The sequence below is a fragment of the Pleurodeles waltl genome, chromosome 5 (genome assembly GCF_031143425.1).
Source record: "Pleurodeles waltl isolate 20211129_DDA chromosome 5, aPleWal1.hap1.20221129, whole genome shotgun sequence".
Classification (NCBI taxonomy): Eukaryota; Metazoa; Chordata; class Amphibia; order Caudata; family Salamandridae; genus Pleurodeles; species Pleurodeles waltl.
In genome coordinates, this window is record NC_090444.1 from 1,601,910,574 (window position 1) to 1,601,932,679 (window position 22,106).

Genomic DNA, 22,106 nt, shown 5'->3' on the forward strand with positions numbered 1-22,106 from the left:
CAAGTTATCAAAGATGTCATGAGTGATGTATTATGCGGGGTAATTAGCAGTGCATGTCAAGGGCACGGGTTATAGTTACGTGAGCTAACCGTAATTATAACTGCTGTATTTCTATGGTTCTGTGGGAGTAAATTCAGATCCTAACTATAACGTCACTGTAGCCTTTGTTTTGTTTGAGTGAATTGCAGTTTTTTTTAATTTGATTTACTAACTATAACGTCCCTGTAACCTTTGTTTTTTCAGTGAATTTCTATGTTTTTTTAAAGTAAAGTAATTTAAATTACTATATGTTAATGCAACCATTCCAAAGGCTGTCCCTGGCAGGGTTTGGTCGCATCACCTGGCCTGTGGCCAGTCATTGTGGCCAACGCACTGTAAATATCCAGCCCAAAGCCACTATTCGGGCTGTAGTCGTGTTCAAAATTCCAATGGGAATTAATATGGGAAACGCACTTTGGACCCCCTCCTTCCCTTTTCTCGGTCCCCATTTGACAGATCACCCCACAAATTTCCATGCACAACAAGAATCACACAACAAACTTTTTGGGAAAATATTATGAAGATTCATCAAACAACTACAAAGATATAGGCAAGTCAAAAAATGCTTTTCCTAAGGAAACACAGTCCTAACTATAAAACTAAAACTACCTACTGCGACCGCTAGAAGGAACTTATTTATATATATGTATGTATATATATATATATATATATATATATATATATATATATATATATATATATACATACACATACATATATAATAATGTAACTGCGATGGCCAGAGGCATCCGGGGAGGAAGGTGGACGCATGTGAATCTACACCACTACATGCCATGAACAGATGCTTACAGGGAAAATAACATAATCCATTTGATGGCATGTGTGGATGTAGATACACATGCTCTGCATAGACTGTAAAGCAGTTCCCTCCTTCAAATCAGTGGCTTGCCCCTGGGATTTGCAGCAGTCTGAAAAAGGGTATGTTGCACTGCCTAGCCTACGCTGGCTTGCTAAAATGTCCACACAGTAGTGTTTAGTGAAGGTGTGTGGTGTAGATCAAGTAGCTGCCATACAAATGTCAGCTATGGGAATGTTTCCAAGAAAGGCCATAGTAGCTCCCTTTTTATGAGTGGAGTGTGCTCTGGGAGAAACAGGTAAAGGTTTATTGGCCTTTATGTACTAAGTCTGAATACATTTGACTATCCATCTAGCTCTGCCTGATTTCAGGTTGCCTTTATGAGATGGAGAAAAAGTTACAAAGAATTATTTACTTTTCCTAAAAGTTTTAGTCCTATGTAGTATGAGTGCTCTTTTGACATCTAGGGTGTGAAGAGCTCTTTCCGCAAAAGCATCTGGTGGTGGGAAAAACTGGGAGCTCAACAGACTGAGGTAAAATCGGGAAACCACCTAAGGATTAGTTTGAAGAACTACTTTGTCTCTATGAAAGTGCTTGGAGCTCACTAACACGTCTGAGTGAAGCAATGGCGACTAAGGAAGCCACCTTTCATGAGAGAAACTAAAGTAAGCATGAATTAAGTGACTCAAATGGGGGATCGTGAGTATTATGTTAAGGTTCCACTGAGAGGCTGGGGACACATTGAAGAGAAATGACTCACTTGAGTCCTTCCATGAAAGCTTTAATTACTAGGATGCTGAATAGTGAGATATGTTGTCTATTTTAGAGATATGCAGCTTTTGATGTGAGATGCGAGCAAATGGAGGTGGGTGCTTGAATTGCTTTCTGCAAATGAAGCAGATAGCAAACAATTTGTTACGCTGTGAATTTCATTGGATCAATATGTTTGGGTTGGCAGTAGCAAACAAAACGTTTCCATTTTGCAGCACAGCAGGCTCTAGTGGTTGGTCTGCATCCTTCCTTGAGAATGTTCATACGTTCTGCGGGCAAACCAAGGTAGTCAAACTCGTAGGCCCATATTTATGCTTAGTTTGCGCTGAAATATCGTAATTTTTTTTCGCTAATTCAGCGCAAACCTAACTCCTCATCTAGCACCAAAGTTATGGAGTTAACGTTTTCTGGATGTGAAAACCTACCTTGCGTCAATGAGATGCAAGGTAGGCGTTCCCTTCCAGAAAAGGACGATATGGCCTTTGCGCCATATTTATCATCTGTGCTAAAATCCAGCACGGGGGATGGGGGCTTTAAATAATGGCGCTAAGCTTGCTTAGCACCATTATTTAACGCCTGGGTATGGGCAGGCGTTAAGGGACCTGTAGGGATATTTCCATGGTCAGAGACCATGGAAAGTGCCAACAGGTGCCCTTCCCTGGCCCCAGGGACACCCGCTACCGACACCCACACCAGAGGGACACCACAGGATGGAGGACCCAACCCAGGTAAGTCCCGGTAAGTATTTTTGTTTTTTCTATTACCCCGCTCTGGGGCCCTGACTTGGGGCCCCCTGCATGATGCTGGCCCCAATAGCCATGCCCAGGGGACACTTGTCTCCTGGGCATGGCCATTGGAATTGTGGGCATGGCTCCTGTCTTTACTAAGACAGGAGCCATGTCCATGGGGGTTGTGCACCAGAACATGGCGCTACACTGCTTAAAGGCAATTTTTCTCCTTATAAACAGTGTAGCGTCATAATTCGTCGCACAAGCCCTGCTTTCCACTACGCCTCCCCCACCCTGTTAGCGCCCTTTCCAATGATGCTAACAGGGCATTAGTGGCGAATAGCGCCCTTCCATAATTATGGCGCCCAGCGTCTTGGAATGGCGCTAGCCAGCGATATACTTTTTCACGCAAAATTGTGCTAACGCAGTTTTGCGTGAAAAAGTATAAATCTGGCCCTAAGTCCTCAAGAGCCATATAGTAAGGTTAAGTGACTTGGAGTCTGGATATCCTATTTGTCCTTGATTCTGGGTAAGAAGGTCTGGCCTGTTGGGGAGCTTCTTGTGTGAGACCACTGACAGATCCAGGAGTGTGGTGAACCATGGCTGGCAGGCCCAGGTAGGAGCCACAAGCATCATGGTGAGGGATGTTTGCCTGAGTTTCTGAACCAGAAAAGGAATGAGGGAGAGGTGGAAAAGCATAGGCAAATATCCCTGACCAACTCATCCTTAGAGTGCTGCCCTTGGATAGTGGGTGTGGGTACATGGATGAAACATTTGGGCATTTAGCATTTTCTGTTGTGGGAAAAAGGTGTATGTGAGGGCCCCCTCACTTTTTGAAGTATAACTGGAGTTTCAACTCATGGACTTGTTGTTGCATGCTGTTGAGCAGGTCTGCAAAGTCGTTGTCCACTCCCAGGAGATATTCCGCCAACAGGTGAATGTGGTGCTGAAGATCCCACTTCCATATAGTCTGAGACAGGTGTGATAATTGTGAAGACTGTGTACTCCTCTGTTTTTCTAAGTAATTCAGGGCTATCATGTTGTCTGCCCGTATTAGGACAACCTTGTGAGACGGGTGAGGAAGGAAAGCTTTTAGTGTTAGGAATACTGCCTGAAGCTCCAGGTAGCTGATGTGTAGGGAGTGGTGTTTGGCAAGCTCCCAACTGTGATGCATATGTGGGCAGTGTGATTTGAGGAACATAGCCTAGAAAAGGCCGTCCCTTCAAGAAGTTGTTGGGTGTTCCACCATTGCATAGAACTGTGAGTTTGGCAGTCTAACAACACTAGATCTTACAGGTGACCCTGTGACTGAGACCATTGGCGAGACAGACACTGCTGTAGGGGATGCATATGTAGTCTGGCACGGGGAACTATAGCAATGCAAGAAGCCATTACCCCCAAGAGATGCATAATGATCCTTACCATATAGAATTGATTTTCCTCAAACTGAGGTGTGTCTGAAAATTGTGAATGCGAACTGGACTGGGGTTTGCTAAACCTAACTTAGCATTCAAAATTGGTCCCAAGTAAGGCTGAACTTGTAGCGTGTGGAGAAAGGATTTGGGAATGTTGAGGGTGAACCCTCGTTCATGGGGGAGAGCCACTGTCATCTGAGTGTGTTGTTGACATGGTTGCAGTAAACTGGGTTTGATGAGCCAGTTGCCCAGATAAGGAAATACCTGTACATTTTGTCTTTGCAGGTGTGCTGCGACTACTGCTAAGCATTTTGTCAAAACCCTCGGAGTGGTAGTGACCCCCAAATGAAAGGACTTTGAACTGATAATGTTTGCCTGCAATGACAAGTATTTTCAGTGTGCAGAGTGAATTGGTATGTGAAAGAAGGTGCCCTTTAGAGCTAGAGCTGTCAGTCACCTTGCTCTAGGAGTGGAATGACATCCTGAATGTAGGAACCTTGTCTGGTGTGTGGTGAGCACCTATGGTGATATCACCATTTACCAGGTCTAGACATTAGTGATGTGTAGGCAGTGTCTAGGAAGCCAGGCCTCTCTAGAGGTACCTGTGGGTGAGCAGCCAAGACTTATCTAGGAGATATGCAACGCTTATGCAACACCACTACAGTCACACAGCACTTACACACATGAAAGAACCACCCAGTGTTAAAAAACATAAAAGTACTTTATTATGGTAACGCAAATACTAAAATACTGTATAGGCAATACCCCAACTGGAGGTAAGTAAACACACTATTATATACACTTTAGCAATCAGGAAATAGCATAGAAAGCAATAGGTATTGGCAAAACCAATACCAAACAGGGTGGGTCCTTGGGGAGGGCCAAACCATATACTAAAAAACATGGAATGTGAAAGACAGACCCCCACCCAAGGAAGTGGAATCAGTGGAGGGGAGCTGGATGAACTAGGAACCCCAAGAGGTAAGTACCAGAGTGCCCCTCAGTGACCAGGAGAGAAGAGGTAAGTACTTGGGGGCATATTTATACTCCGTTTGCGCCGAATTTGCGTCATTTTTTTCGACGCAAATTCGACGCAAAACTAACTCCATATTTATACTTTGGTGTTAGACGCGTCTAGCGCCAAAGTTCATGGAGTTAGCGTAATTTTTTTGCGTGAACACCTTCCTTGCGTTAATGATATGCAAGGTAGGCGTTCCCGTCTTAAAAAATTACTGCGATGCATATGCGTCGTATTTATACTCCCGGGCAAAAATGACGCCCGGGAGTGGGCGGGACAAAAAAACCCACATTTGCGCCGGATTTTAGCGCCTGGGTCAGGGCAGGCGTTAAGGGACCTGTGGGCTCAGAATGAGCCCAGAGGTGCCCTCCCAAGCCCCCAGGGACACCCCCTGCACCCTTGCCCACCCCAGGAGGACACCCAAGGATGGAGGGACCCATCCCAGGGAAGAAAAGGTAAGTTGTGGTAAGTATTTTTTTTATTTTTTTTTGTGGCATAGGGGGGCCTGATTTGTGCCCCCCTACATGCCACTATGCCCAATGACCATGCTCAGGGGACAGAAGTCCCCTGGGCATGGCCATTGGGCAAGGGGGCATGACTCCTGTCTTTGTCATGTTAATGGCGTCTGGGCGCCCCAAAAAAATAGCGCAAATCGGGTTAAGACGATTTTTTTGCCTCAGCCTGACTTGCCCCATTTTTGGACGCCCAAACGCCATTTTTCCCTACGCCGGCGCTGCCTGGTGTACGTGTTTTTTTTTCACGCACACCAGGCAGCGCCGGTCGGCTAACGCCGGCTAACGCCATTCAATAAATACGGCGCCCGCATGGCGCTTCAGAATGGCGTTAGCCGGCGCAAATTTTTTTGGCGCTAAACTGCGTTAGCGCAGTTTTGCGTCAAAAAGTATAAATATGGCCCTTGGTTTTCCACAAAACCAACAGGAGGACTTTGGAAAAAGGACTGTGCAAGACCCAGAAAAGACTGGAAGAAACCAAAGGTGGATCCTGACAGAAGGGGACCTGCAAAGGAGGGGGACCAAGTCCAGTTCATGATGGAGTGTCCGGCTGTGGCAGGAGCCACTACCCACTCTACACGCAGGACCAGGTCGATGGTGGATGAAGAAAGTCAGCAGTGCAGCACAGGCGCAGAACAGGAGTTCCAGAAGTGATGTCCCACGTTGGCAGTCGTAATGCAGTCAGTCAGTGGTGCTGGAAAACCACCAACCAGCCTTGGCAAATGCAAGAGTTGGAGAAGAAGGTTTTGCAAGGCTGAAGAGGACCAGCAAGGTCCAGGGGACTTGACCCAAAGAGGGGAGTCCGAGGTGATGGTCAGCAGCCGGGAGATTCACAAGAAGAGGAGGCAGCCCCCACAGACGACCCACAGGCAGCAGGCACAGGAGTTGCAGTGAAGCCCACTCAGCACACCTGAAGAAGTGTTCCATGTCACTTTGGCAGCAGGCAGGAGACTGTGCTTTGCAGGAATGAGTGCTGGGGGACGGGGCTATACGGACGCTGAAGATCCCTTGGTGTAGGAACAAACAAGCCTTGGTAGTGGGAAGAGTCACAGTGCACGGGGTAATGTCCTGCAAGGAGAGACAAGAACTCACTGTCTACCAAGTTGAACAGCTGGTAGAGAGGACCAATAGGACCACTCCAGACTACTACCCTTGATGCATGATCCACGTAGTTATGGAGGAGAGAGGATCCATGCAGCGGGTCATTGCTGCAGTTGCCAGGGAGTGACTCCTTCACTCCAAGGGAGATTCCTTCTTACTTCTTGTGCAGGCTGAAGACTCATTGCCCTCAGAGGATGCACAGCCAGGGAAATGTTGCAGCTGCTGGACGACCGGCTTCGTGGATCTCCTCTCGCCCTTCTTTTTATGGTCACCCCCTGTGTGTTTTTTTTCTACTCACCCTGGTGCGGACCCACTTGTCTGCCTTCTTTCCCAATTCTTGGGGAGAGGTCAGATCAGAGTCCAACAGGTACTAATGCAGCTGATCAGATATACAGTTATTCAAAATGTGCTCTCTCAGAATTAAATTGTATAAGTAGTCACTCACTTTGCTCCCATGCAACCAGCCTTCCAGAGCGTTAACTGATCAGTCCACAAAATCTACCCAATCTTGGGAGGACTCCTTTTTGGTTTCCCTGAACCTGATCCTGTATTGTTTAGTGGTCAAACCAAAACCATCTAACAGTGCACTTTTGAGAGCTGTATAATTGCCTGCATATTCTCTGACAGTGAGGAGTTTGTCTCTACCTTTGTCAGAGAAGGAGGGCCACAGGATTGCTGCTGCCCACTGCCTTTGGGGAACCTTCTGAAATTTACCGGCCCTTTCCAAAGCAGTGAACCATTTATAAATGCCATCTCACATCTTGTAAAGAGGGAAAACCCTGCTCGGGTTCCTAGAATCATGTCATCCCTGAATCTGGTGTCCCTAAAGCTAAGGTTGCTGCCACCAAGGGGTGATAACCCCTAATCCGGTCTTTCTCTCTCCACTGTCAAGGCCTCCCTATCTAGGGCCAGCTGTTGCTGCTCGAGCCTCAGCTTGGCCTCCTCCAACCTCAGTTTCCTATGCTACCTGTCTAAGGAATCTTCCACTGAGGTGGAGCAGTGGATCCCCTCAAATACTGAGGAGACATGAGTATGGACAGAGGAGGACCCATCCCTACTCCGGGGGACTCTCTGGACCAACCCTCTAGGAATAAAGGTGGGCCTAATGTCATGACCCCCTTTCTCACTACCTGCAGTGCTCCTAACAGGGCTGTGGTGTTTTCCAGGTTCTTCCTGACCCTCCCAGTGTAGCCTAAGTCTACCCCGTCTTGGACTGGAGGGTCAGTTTCTGCTTCTTCCTTCTCCTGCCCTCCTGCATTGTCCTGGTAAGCCTGGAGGAGTGTAGGAAGCTGGCTCTGTATACACTATATCAAAATGAGATATAGGCCCTCATTATTAAACTGGCGGTAAATCCCGCTTACCGCCGCGCTGACGGCCGCCAACATACCGCTGTGATGGCGGATATCTGTTCTCTATATTATGACACACACAGACTAATCCGACAGAATACTGCCACACACACAAATCTGCTAGCCCAAAGGTCAGTACTAAAGTGTTGGTACCAACACCCAAACCGTTACGCCAACAAAACAACGCCCACCACATTATGAGACATGAATCACAACAGCAGATATTCAATGGCGATAAACCATTGGTGGTACATACCGCTGTGCTCAGAATGGACACCCACAAACAAAACACCACCACATTGGCCAATTCTAAAGACACACACCTCACATTCATACATATACCACACCCACACACCAACAGCACTATAAAACACACATCCACATTACCCACAACCCTTTGCCAACACCAAAAGACTGCAAGAGTTAGCCACCAACATCACAGAGAAAACTACACACACACCACTGACACCCATACATCCCTCACGCACCCCACATCACACACCCCACCACATCACCCACCACACTCTCACCAACACACAACATACAACATACAACATACAACACCCATGGCACCAGAAAGGCACCCCCATTTCACTGAGGAGGAGTTAAGGGTCATTGTGGAGGAAATCATTCGGGTAGAGCCATTGCTGTTTGGAGCACAGGTTCAGCAGATATCCATGGCAAGGAAGATGGAGCTATGGCGGAGAATCGTGGACAGGGTGTACGCCGTGGGACAGCACCCAAGAACAAGGGACGACATCAGGAAGAGGTGGAACGACCTACAGGGGAAGGTACGTTCCATTCAGCAAGGCACCAGCTCGCATATACAGAGGACTGGCTGTGGACCCTCACCTCCTCTCCCACAGCTCACAGCATGGGAGGAGCAAGTACTGGCATTACTGCATCCTGAGGAACTCGCTAGAGTAGCCAGAGGACTGAACACTGGTAAGTAACATTTACTACCTATCATCTCCACCCCATACCTGCACGCCATCTCACACCCTCACCCTCAATCCCATCACTCCACTACACCCCACGCACTGCACCTGCACATATGACTAACCCCATGCATGCTATACCAATGCATGGACAGCCCTCCCATCCCTGCATGGACACTCATCACAAAAGCATGCACAGCATAGGGAAACTAACAATCCCACAATACAGCCCCATACAAAAACAAAAGGTGGCAGGCAACAGCAACCATAGAGGGGAAGCCAGGGATGTACAATATGTCATACACATGAAGAATAATACATCACTTACATCCCCACAGGTGCCCCAGCCAATGTCAGTGGAGAGGAGGTGCCATGACTATCCAGTCCTCTAACAAAAGATGCCCTCAGTGATGACAGTAACTCTGGACTTCTGGATCTGGATGACCGACCTGGCCCATCAGCGATCACAGGACAGCTGGTCACCCAAGCCCACTCACAGACCACCACGGAGCCTCACCCATCAGGATCCAACATCACAGCACCCACCCTGCGTACCCACACCTCAGTCCCCAGGACACGTCAATCAGCAGTGTGCCCACCTGTACTGGGACCCTAGGCCACACCTCGCCCCAAGACATTCAGGGACCTTGGGTCAGTGGGCACACCGTTCAGGGGACAGAGGCACAGGCCAACAGGGACACTCAGAGGACTGCTGTGCGCCAGGGGGAGGACAGGAGCCGGGAACCAACTCTCCAGGAGGCTCTCTCCGAGATCCTGGGAGCCTACCAACATTCCCAGGACACAATGGGCTAGATCTTAGACAACGTTCAGGAGAACAGGCGGCTGAAGGAGGAACAGTATCAGGGGGATCAGGGAAGATTTGCAAGCCATCAACACCACCCTGGCCAAATCACGAGGGAGGCATCAGCACACCAGCGGGCCCCTACCACTAGCCAGTCCATCAATCAGCCCTCCACTTCTGCTGCCGCTAGTGGGCAGGAGTCCCCACCAAAGGACCCACATGCCACCAGCACCCCTCCACCTGCAGAAGGTGAACTACCCCACAAACGTTCCCTGCGGACCAAAAAGAAGCCAGAGACACTTGCCAAGACCACCGCCAGGAAATGAGATTCTCCTGATTGTCCCCCTTGTGTCCCACTCTGTCACCTTTGAACTGTCTTTGCTCCCCTTCCTATGGTTCCTTGGACACTGGACCTATGCTACAAACAGACTGAAACAATACCCTGGACTTTCCTCCATCATCACCCCATTCTATTGCACTTTCCCCTCAATTTCTTAGCACTACAATAACACCCTTGGACACAACTCGACTACTTGTATGTCATGTGTTGAAACTGTGTATTCTTGGAAACAGTTACATTCATTGCAAATGTACTGTACATTGTGAGAGCATAGAAATAATGACCTGTAGCTGGCTGTAGTCAGCCCATCAGTACACAGTTGTTATATCACCAACATCTGCAAAATGACAAACCATAGGTGGCAGTAAGTAGAGGTAAAAGGAAGTTAATGTCATCTTGCCACAGCCACACAGAATACACCATTAGTCATAGACATGTTAATCTGCACGGTCTCATCTGTGTGTCATTGGAAGTACTGACCAATTACTGACATTCTGTTGTCCTCATCCTTAGCCTCTTCATCCTCAATGTCCTCAGGATCCACTGCTGCGACAGGGGCATATCCAGTCTCCTCCTGCAGAAAAGGTACATGTCGTCTGAGGGTCAGGTTGTGAAACATGCAGCATGCCACTACAATCTGGCAGACCTTCTCAGGTGAGTAGCACAGGGATCCACTTGTCAGATGGAGGCACCTACCTGGCTTTCAGGAGGCCAATGGTCCTCTCGATGATCCGTCTGGTTAGCCCATGTGCCTCATTAGAACGTTCATCAACCCTTGTCCTGGCAGTCCTCACAGGGGTCAGCAGCCACAATAGATTTGGGTAGCCAGAGTCACCTGAAAGTATTCAGGGACAACATTTAGCCACACACAATACTATGGGGTTGATACCAGAGGCATACTCTAACATAAAGTGGGTGGGGACCAAGGCTCACCTATTAGCCACACCCTGTGCCTCTGTAGTTGGGCCAACACATTTGGGATGCTGCTATTCCTCAGAACAAAGGCATCATGCACAGACCCAGGATACTTAGCACTGACGTGGGAGATGTACTCGTCTGCTAGGCACACCATTTGCACATTCATTACGATTCCTGAACACCTGTTCATTCTGGCGGGGGATGGGAACAATGCAATATGTGTCCCGTCAATCGCACCAGTGATATTGGGGTTATGTCCCATTGCATAGAATCCGGCCTTCACAGTGGCCAAATCTTCCATCTGGGGGAAAGCTATGTAGCTGCACGTGTTTCACAATGGCAAACAAAACTCTTGCCAGCACGATAGAAAACATTGGCTGTGACATTCCTGCTGCCAAGCCCACTGTCACTTGGAAAGAACCAGTTGCCAGGGAATGGAGCACTTACAACTTGCACAAGAGGGGGGAGCCCAGTGGGATGACGGATAGCTGATCTCAGGTCAGGCTCCAACTGGGCACACATCTGTGATTGTGGCCCTGTCCAGTCTATAGGTCAGTATTATGTACCTGTCCACCAGAGGTCTGTACACGAGGTTATGTCTCCACCTCCTATTCATCCGCAGCGGTAGGTATCTAAGGGACACAAGAGTGAGTAGGGTGTCACAATTGGAACAACAAAACCACAACTGCAGCCCACATGGCGCACTGATGTATTGGGACAATGTAAATGGCAAAGTATGTGCCAATCTAATCTGTGACACGGTAATTGTCGATAGGCCTGTTCCCCCCTGCCCGCTCCCCCAAAATGGCGACCGCCTGTCCTGTATGGAGGGACAGGTGGAAGTGAGGTAATTCCGCCGATGTTGGGTGTCGTGGCGGAAGGTGGTCTTGCACCACCATGCAATTCCTCATTGTATAATATGGAACTCTGTGGAGTACAGTGGCCAATGGGGATCTATGCCGGCGGTGACAATGTACACTACCGCGGACATGACTGCCATTTTCTATCTGATTCCTCACTTGCTTCCTGACCTTCAACAGGAGAACACCTACACTGCGTGTGCTGCTGTGACCTGTGTCTGGAAACTACCATGGCCCGTGTGACCGGGGAAAGGGCGCCAGCCTTCACTTTGGAGAAGTTGGAGCGACTGGCGGATGGGGTCCTACCCCAGTACGGACAGCTGTATGGGCCTCCAGACCAACAGGTGAGTACACTTTGGGCACGATGCATGTTGGAAGGATGCATGAAGATGTGTGTGCAAGCATTGTGTAAGGGAGGAGAGGGTGGGGGGAATGTCTAGTGGCGGGTTACATGTTGTGCGCTGGTCTATGTGTGTGCCAATGGTGATGGAAACGGGTATGGTGGGCCGTTTGTGTGACAGGCTGGACTATTTGTCTAATGGTGTTATCCAGTCTGCGTTGCTTCTGCAGGTCAGCGCCCATCAAAAGAAGGGAATATGGTGTTCCATCGCTAAGGACGTGCGGACACTGGGGGGTCTATGGCAGGCAGAGCACCCACTGTCACAAACGGTGTGAGGACCTGAGACGCTGGGCGCAGAAGACTGCAGAGGCCCAGCTGGGGATGGCCTCCCAACGAGGAAGGGGTGCCCGTCAGACCCTGACCCCCCCTGATGGCCAACATACTGGCGGTGGCCTACCCTGAGCTGGATGGGTGCTTGACGGCATCAGAGCAGCCACAAGGAGGTGAGTACAGTGGGTATCAATACATATTCTGGCTGGTGGGGTGGTATCCAGGTGGTCGATGTGTGTTAGTGGGTGCCCCTAACGCCGGGCCAGACATTGCAGCAACTGAAGGGTAATGTGTGCATGACAAATACAGGTAACCTAGCTTGTTAGCAGTCTATTTCATCTAGGGCATCGTGGGTCCCAGAAGTGATGTAGTTGGCGGTGTGTGGTCCTCATCTTGCCTTAGTGACTAGCCATATCACTGGTAGTGCAATGCATAGTGCTCAAGCCTGTTCCCTGTGTGTGACGGTGATGTGCATGCCAATAGTGGTGTTGGGGCAGTCATTGACCAAGTGTATCCTTTGTGTCCCCCCCCCCCACTTTCTTGTTTTGTCATCCTGTCCTTGTGTGCATTAGCATCATCTGGCAGAGGAGAGGGGGAGCTGCATCCCACAGGACCCAGCAGCCAGAGTCCACCGACGCAGAGGGAATCAGTGGGACGGAGGGCGAGGGGTGCACCACGGCAGAGACTGGAGGAGACAACACAGACTCAGAATCCTCCCCCGATGGGAGCTCCCTGGTGGTGGAGTACACCTCTGTAACCACCCTAGGTGCAGGTACAGCTGCCATCCCCGTACCAGCACCACCCTCCCAGTAGCCCCTCAGCGAGTTGCCTGTACCCGCTCACCCAGGAGGGTGGGCATCTCCTTTGCCCAAGGGACCTCAGGCCCTGCCCCAGTGAGCCCTGCTGCCCTGAGTGAGGAGGCTATTGACCTCCTGAGACCCATCTCTGTAGATGCAGCAATGCAATGCATTCCTGGAGGGTATTCACAGTGGATTGGCAGCCCAAAAGAGATCGATTCAGGCTCTGGCCTCCTCTCTGATGGCAGTCATTGTCCCGGTTTCTACTGTCTCCCTCCAACTACCATTTCCCAGTCCCGTTCTCCTCAACCCCAACCCATCCCAGGCACACATACAGATGAGCATAGACACAAGACAACACCCAAGAGTGGCACAGACAGACACAAACACCACACTTCAGCCCACAAGCACTCACGCAAACACCATACAGTTGCAGACACAACCACATCCACTACCTCCGCTGTCTCCCCCTCCTCCTCCACCTCCCTCCCAGTCACGTCCACACTCACACCTGCATGCACTGCCTCAACATCCACCACCAGCATCACCACACCAAGCAGCACACACCTCACTAGCAGACACGTCCACAAAATCCACCCACTTGTCCCGTGTCTCCTCCCACTGTGTCTGTGTCCCCTCCCTTAAAGGACACAAACGCAAGCACTCTGACACCCAACAGCCATCCACCTCACACACGCACACTGCCCATGCACCCAAGTCCAGCAGATGTAGACCTCCAACAACCACTCCCTCAACATCCGCTCACATTCCTCCTCCCACCCCACCATCCCTAAAAAGCTTTTCCTTGCCCAACTTCCCTTTCCCCTCCCCCCTCACCCTACCCATAGGACCAGGGTCCCAACCAGCCAGCCCAGCCAAACAGTCCACGGGGACAGTGGAGGCACCTCCTAGTCATGGAGGCAGGACTGTGAGGGATTCCACTCCAACAGCTAGAAAGGGGAAGGAGCCCACAACAACTACAGCCAGGAAGGGGAGGGAGCCCACAACACCTACAGCCAGTAAGGGGAAGAAGCCCACAACACCTACAGTCAGGAAAGGGAAGGTTCCCACACCTCCTGCCATGGAATGAAGCCCTCAACTCCATTAGAGGCTGGGAGGGTGAAACTACCACCGCCACCACCTGTGGTAACGGAGCCCTCACCACCAGCAGAGACAGCCCAGGAGGCACATCACATGTTGCCAGAGAAGTACTCCCCACCGGCTGAGGCAGTGCAGCTATCACCACCAACAGAGGCAGGCCAGGAGGCGCCATCACCTGTTGCCACAGAGCAGCCCTCCCCACCAGCTGAGGCAGTGCAGCCATCACCGCCAGCAGAGGACATGTAGGCCACCCACCAGGGAGGGCTGCAAAAGGGGCCCCCTCCAGAACCAGTGGGCATGTTCCCCACCTGAGAGACTGTGGCCTTGCACTCCCAAACACTGGGAAATGGGCATGGAGCCCCCTCCAGAACCAGTGGGCATGTTCCCCACCTGAGACACTGTGGCCTTGCACTCCCAGCAAAATGAAATGGGCATGAACACTTGTATATATTTTGTTTGTGTGGTGAGTTTTGCTATGCTAATACATTGTCAGTACTTCCAAAATCTGGTTCTTGTTTTATTGTGCGGTGTGTCATTGTTTTTCCTCTGCAACTGGCTGTGTGTATGGTATGTGTGTGTCTGGTGTGTGCGTCACTCTCGTTTTCCTCCCTTGTGTGCTAGGCGGCTGTACTCATCGGCGTTGGTGTTCCAGGTGGAGCATAATGTAGAAGATCATCAGGAAGACTTGCAGTTCGGGTTCCATGGTGGCGTAGTTCTTACCTGTGTCTCCGATGGTGTGTCAGTTCACTTCCAAGCTCTGTTTCCGCCAGGTTCTTGATGGCATTGGTACCACCCCGAAAAAGGTGGAGGATTCGTGTGTCTTAAAATGGTGGGCGGTACTTTGTCTTCCACCTGGCTATTGACGGCTACCGCTGTGGTGACTTGTTTGCACCCTGGCCGTTGGTGTGGTACATTGGCTGTCTATAGGAGTTATCACCGCCATGGTCATAATTTGGAGGCACTTACCGCCAGCCTGTTGGCGGTATTACCGCCACTTTATCACTCACCGCCAGGGTCGTAATGAGGACCATAGTGTGCACAGAGTTCAAGGGTTTCCCAAGAGGCTTGACAGAGGCAATAACAGATAATACTAATGCTCTATTTGTGGTACTGTGGTCAAACAGTTAGGCTTATCAGAGGGTAGTGTTAAGCATTTGTTGTACATACACAAGCAATAGAGGAAACACACACTCAATGACTTAACTACAGACCAATGTCTTTATTACTAGAACCACAGGATTCAGTACAGAAATAATTACTGTTGCAGGTAAGTACTCAACACAGATATTAATGTAACTGATTCACTTTAGCAAACAAAACAGTTTTTAAGAAAACAGAGAATATCTATTTTAAAAGTAGACACTGTATTTTCAGAACAGTTCCTGGGGAAGAAAATAAAGTGCAGTTTTAGAGGTAAGTACACAACCTACAGTTCTAATCTCTGGGTTATAGGCAGACCACCGTTGAGGGTTGAAGTCAACCCCAAACACCCACCACCAGCAACACGGGGCAGGCCAGGTGCAGAGGTCAAAGTTGAGCAATTTTATTGTGGGCTCCTATGGAGACAGGGGGTACTCGGAATTCGGTCTGCCAGCAGGTAAGTACCTGCGGTTCGGAGAGCAGACCAGGGGGGATTAGAGGAGCACTGGAGGGGCCCCAAGTAGGCACCAATCCTACACCCTCAGCTGCACTGGGGGGCCTGGAGCAGGGTGCAAACAGGGAGTTGGGTTTCCAATGAAGCTCTATGAGGGGACCCTGGGGGATCACTCAGGCGCGGTCCGGGGGGGGTGGGGGTTGGGGGAGGGATGTCTCGGGCACACCACCGGTCAGATAGGGAAGAGAGCCGCCTGTTGATCATCGCTGCACCGGGTGTCGATTTCTCCAAGGCCTGGGGGCTGCAGGTGCATTGGGTCCTTTGGCGTCGGTTATCTTCGTCCAGGGCTGTCACTGTCAGGGGGGTCCTCAGGATTCCCTCTGCAGGCGTCGTCGTGGAGGTGTCAACCCAGGGAGGGCACTTGGTTGGTGTCACCTGTGGGTCCTCTATGGTCGGTTGGCCCACCTGGACTTGGGCTGTGGGCAATGGGTGCAGAGTGGTTAGGACTCACGCTTCTGGAGTGAGGTGGGAATCCTTCAGAAGAGGTTTCTTCTGTTCGTCTTTGGACAGGGCCGCTGTCCACGGGAGTTCTTGATCCTCTGTGATGCAGGCAGTCCTCTGGAGGTTTTTCAGAGGTTGCTGGACCTGCAGGATGTGTTCATTTTCTTCTGCAGGTTCTTTGAAGCAGGCGACAGGCCAGTAAGGCTGGGGCCAAGTCAGTTGTTGTCTCCATTCCTTCTCTGCTGGGGTTTCAGCTAAGAAGTCATTCTTTTTGTGACGTCTTCAGGAATCTGACTAGCTTGGTTCAGGGAGCCCTTAAATACAAGATTTAGGGGTGATTTTAGGGGGTCAGAGAGCAGTAGTCAATGGCTACTGTCCCTGAGGGTGGCTACATCCTTCCTGTGCCCACTCCGTTTGGGGAGGGGGCACATTCCTAACCCTATTGGTCCCTGTCCCTCAAACCAAGATGGAAGATTCTGCAAGGAGGGGGTCACTTCAGCTCTGGATACCTTAGGGGTGGTACTAGCTGAGGTGGTGACTCCTCCTTGTTTTTCCTAATTATCCCTCTGGACTTGCCACCAAAAGTGGGGTTTGTCCGGGGGCTAGGCATCTCCACTAGCTGGAGTGCCCTTGGGCATTGTAACATGAAGCCTGAGCCTTTGAGGCTCACCGCTAGGTGTTACAGTTCCTGTAGGGGGGGGCGGTGTGACGCACCTCCACCCAGTGCAGGCTTTGTTTCTGGCCCCAGAGAGCACAAAGTCTCTCACCCCAGGGGGTCAGAAACCAGTCTCTCAGTGGCAGGCTGGCACAGACTAGTCAGTCCTGCACTGAAGGATTGGGTAAAATACAGGGGGCATCTCTAAAGTGCCTTGTGTGTGCATTTTTTTTAAATAAATCCAACACTGGCATCAGTGTGGGTTTATCATTCTGAGAAGTTTGATATCAAACTTCCCAGTATTTAGTGTAGCCATTATGGAGCTATGGAGTTTGTTTTGGCAAACTCCCAGACCACATATTTAATATAGCCACACTACTTACAATGTCTAAGAATGGACGTAGACACTGTGGGGGCATATTGCTCATGCAGCTATGCCCTCACCTGTGGTATAGTGCACCCTGCCTTAGGGCTGTAAGGCCTGCTAGAGGGGTGACTTACCTATGCCACAGACATTCTTTTGTGTGCATGGCACCCTGAGTGGGATGCCATGTCGACTTTGACTTTTTCTCCACACCAACACACACAATCTCCAATGGCAGTGTACATGTGTTAGGTGAGGGGTCTCTTAGGGTGGCACAACACATGCTGCAGCACTTAGGGACGTTTCCTGGTCACAAGGCCTTTGGTATCACTGGTAGCTTTTACAAGGGACTTATCTGTGTGCCAGGGGTGTGCCAATTGTGAAAACAATGGTACATTTTTAGTGAAAGAACACTGGTGCTTGGGTCTGGTTAGCAGGGTCCCAGCACACTCTCAGTCAAGTCAGCATCAATATCAGGCAAAAAGTGGGGGAGGGTAACTGCAACAAGGGCCATTTTCCTACATAAGCCCCCCCCCCCCCCCCAACCACCACCACCACCACCACCAGCCCCCAGGCCAGGAGACTCAGCCAAACCGGGGAAAGTCTTCCTAGTCTGTCATGAGCGGAAGAGCAGGGAAACAGGCTGTTTTGTTGCAGGGCCTACTTTGCCTTACATCCTCCTGTCTAGGTCATTCCCTCTGGGCAATGGACCTACCTCAACAGCGATGGGACCCAATCTGAATTGCCTCTGGTATATGTTTTTAAGGTCTTCACCCATCCTTTTTATTTTGGGGTTAGAGGTATCCACCTCTGCTAATCTTATCTTAGCAAGGGTCACACCTAGCTTACCCAAAGAGGTTACCCACAGCTGAAGTAACCCCACCATGATAAACAGCGTCAGGGGGCCTAACTTGCTATTTGGCATTGGATCAGACCACCATGCCAAGGACAGTGCAGCCATAAAGGCTAACACTCAGCAGAGGCCACTGACAGCTGTAAGTGCCCAGAACCACACCTTCAGCTCTTCACCAACAAGGGAAGAGGCTAAGTTACAGGTTTCTTTGGGTTCAGGGTGCCTGTCTGCTGTGGTAGAGTGGGAGGTTGATACTTCTTGTAGTAAACACCCTCCTTCCACTCTTTCTTCTGTTAGCTGAGGAGCCACCCACTCATGATTAACAGTTGCCTGACAATTCAGGACTTCTTGTGGGTCAGGTTGGACTTTACCAGTGCCCCTTTTGGAGTTCTCCACTACTGGAGCAGAATCTCCTGGGCTTGCTGAAACCTTGGCTAAAGGTTGTCCACCTTTCCTGCACTGTTTTCTCTTTATTCTCTTCTGGGGCCTACCTTTAGACACTGCAAGGGCAGTACCACCAGAATCCTTGAGAGAGGACTGGTACTGGACCAGTTCCTCTTTTGGGCTCTGCCTATCCTCCGGGTAGTCATTTCAAAGGAGACAATCAAGGGGGAGGTCTGTAATGACTACCACCCTTCTCCAGATGAAAGTCTCCCCCACTTCCCGGGGCACTAAAGCCACTGGCCTATTAGTGACCTTTTCTGGGCTAACCCTTACTCTGCCAGTCTCACCTGGGATGTACTGGTTTGATAGCACCAGCCTGTCATGCACAACAGTGTGACTGGCACAAGTGTCCATCAGGGATTCCATTCACCAGTAGGTGGTGGAAGTGTCTACTTCCCTCTGGAATCTCCAACTCACTTGTTGGGCCCTTTCTCCAGTTGAAGGCTATGAGGACATCCTCATCTGAGGAGTCATCCCCAATGGCTACACTGGTAACCCTTGGGATTTTGCTACGGGGTTTGTTTTTGAGACAAGAAGTGTCCTTGGTATGGTGCCCTGTCTGTTTAGAGTTGTGGCACCATGCCTTAGTGGCATCCCAGTTCTTACCCTGATACCCATTTTTGTTTTAGGGTGCATCTTGGGGCCCACCCACCTGGACAAATTTTGGGGGGCCTACAGAGACTTTCTTTACATCTAGGAGTGTCGCCCACTTTCTCCTGGGGAGGCTTTGTAACCCCTTTCTTTTGGTCCCCCCAGGGGAAGTCTTAGTTACCCTAGTCTTGACCCAGTGGTCTGCCTTCTTTCCCAATTCTTGGGGAGAAGTTGGGCCTAGGTCTACCAGATATTAACGCAATTTGTCATTGAAGCAGTTACTTAAATGTGTTCTTTCATAAACAAATGATAAAGCCCATCATAGTCATGCATTTCATTTCCAGTTACCCAACCATCCAGTGTTTTTACTGAGTAGTCTACAAAATCAACCCAGGACTGTCTCAAGGTTTTGTGAGCCCCCATGAACCTAATTCTATACTCCTCAGTGGTGAATCCAAAGCCCTCAATCAGGGTAGCCTTCATGTCATAGGATTCAGCATCTGCACCGGTGAATGTGAGGAGCCTATCCCTACACTTACCAGTAAACAGTTCCCAAAAGAGAGCTCCCCAACAAGACTTTTTTAATCTTCTGGTTCCACAGGCCCTCTCAAAGGCTATGAACCACTTGGTGATGTCATCACCATCATCATCATCATCATCATACTTGGGGACAATCCCTTTAGGGATTTTAGGGTTGTCAGAATGCTCTCTGCCCCTAAGGATTAAGTTGTTGCCAGTATTAATGGGTGCTAAGCCTATTTCTGATCTCTCTCCCTTTCTATGGCCAGGAGCGGTCTCTCCAGAGCTAATCTTTTGGCCATCCTTGCTAAAAGAAGGCCCTCTTCATTAAGGCTGCCCTCAATGTTCCCAGAGGGACTGGACTCCTCTGAGGGAGACCTAAACCCTGTAGTACTGTCCTTGGAGTAAGGGGCTTTTGGACCCTGTCCTCCCTAGTTAGGTTAGGCGGGGGAAGTTCATCCTCCTGATCCCTAACTTCTTCCCCATTTGAGGGGAGGTCTCCCTCCTCGGCAGGGTGTTCCTTTACATACTCTGCCAACAGCTCCTGGAGCTTAACCTCGGTAGAGTTGAAACCAGTTTAATCTGTTTCAGTCTGCTGAGGGACCTAAACTCTCTCATTCCAAGATGGAGGTAAGGGGTGAGGTTGAGCTCCACAACCATGTCCTCTGAGCTGCTCATTTTGTTACTAAGGCTGTGGATTTCTTTTAGGAGCTAGAAACTACTTCTCTTTAACTATAGTAACCTTTTAATAAAAAATGATATGCTAAAGGAGACTTAGCCAAGGCCCTAGCAGGACTTTTAAAACAAAACAATTTAGAAAAAAATCAATTGATCTAAAGGCAATTTTGGAACTTAGTCATGTGATAAGATATTGGCTGAGTAGTCCAGCAAATGCAAAGTCGTAGACTCCACTGCTGATTCACTAGTGTAGGAAGCTAGCTTTGTATGTACTATAACAAAATAAGGTATAGTGTGCAGGGGTTCCCCAGACGCTTAACAGAGGCTAAAGTAGATAATCCTAATGCTCTCGTTTGTGGTAGTGTGGTCGAGCAGTTAGGCTAGGCTTATCAGAGGCTAGTGCAAAGCATTTGTTGTGTACACACAGTCAATAAAGGAGGCACACACTCAATGACTGACTCCAGGCCAATTGTTTTTATATAGCAAAAGAATAAGTTACTTACCTTCAGTAACGCTTTTTCTGGTGGATACACTAGCTACCTGTGGATTCCTCACCTTATGAATTCGTCCTTGCGTCAGCATCCGACGGAAAGTCTTCTTCCTAGCTGTCCACGTCGACGAGGACGTCATAATGGCACGGCTCCACGTGACTCTGTCTGATGTCAATGTGCCAATAAGAGGTCTTCGTCGGTGTACTGACATCAGTTTCACCTCATTTTTTACGTGCCTTGAGGCGAACAGGTGAGAACCGACCCATCAAAAACCATAAAGAAAGATATATATACACACACAATAACATTTTCCATTGAACCCATATATTTACATAGATACATAAAAAAAATATATATATATATATATATATATATATACATACACACACAAATAAACATATCTCCAGATTTAAGCAAAAATCAACCACTACAAGATAACTGTGAAATCAGGCAGGCAACGGGGAGGCTGGAGGGACTGTGAGGAATCCACAGGTAGCTAGTGTATCCACCAGAAAAAGCGTTACCTAAGGTAAGTAACTTGTTCTTCTGATGGATACAACTACCTGTGGATTCCTCACCTTATGAATAGAGTCCCAAAGCTGTACCGCACTCGGTGGTGGGTGCCCGCCTGATTACACCAAGAAATCTTGCAATACCGAACGAGCAAAATGACCGTCCCTCCTCACTTCAGAGTCCAAACAATAATGTTTTACGAAGGTATGGAGGGACACCCAAGTTGCTGCTTTGCATATATCGACTAACGGAACTCCTCTCGCTAGGGCAGAGGAAGCAGACTTAGCCCTAGTAGAATGGGCGCTGATACCTTCAGAAGGGACTTTCTTCGCCAGAGAGTAACACATTTTTAGACACAAGATGACCCACCTGGAGAGTGTCACAGGAACCGCTGCTGGACTTCACAGGAACCAAACAAGAGTGCAACACCGAAACAACCTCTCCTTGCAACATAGTTTCTGCTGCTCCTGTCAGCAACTTGCAACATTTTTATGGCTTTGCATCCTTTGGGGTCAGAAAGATTTCAGCTGCACCAAAGAAGCAAGAAGGCATCTCTCTTGGAGTGAAGGAGTCACTCCTCTGCATCTGCAGGCACCTAAGGCAACAACGTCCGGCTGCTGGGATCTGCTGTCTTCTGGACCTGTGAAGATTCTTGAGCACAAGTGGTAGTTCTGAGGAGTCTTCTCTGCCTTCTGTCCAACTTGGGAGACAGTGAGCCCTTGCCTCT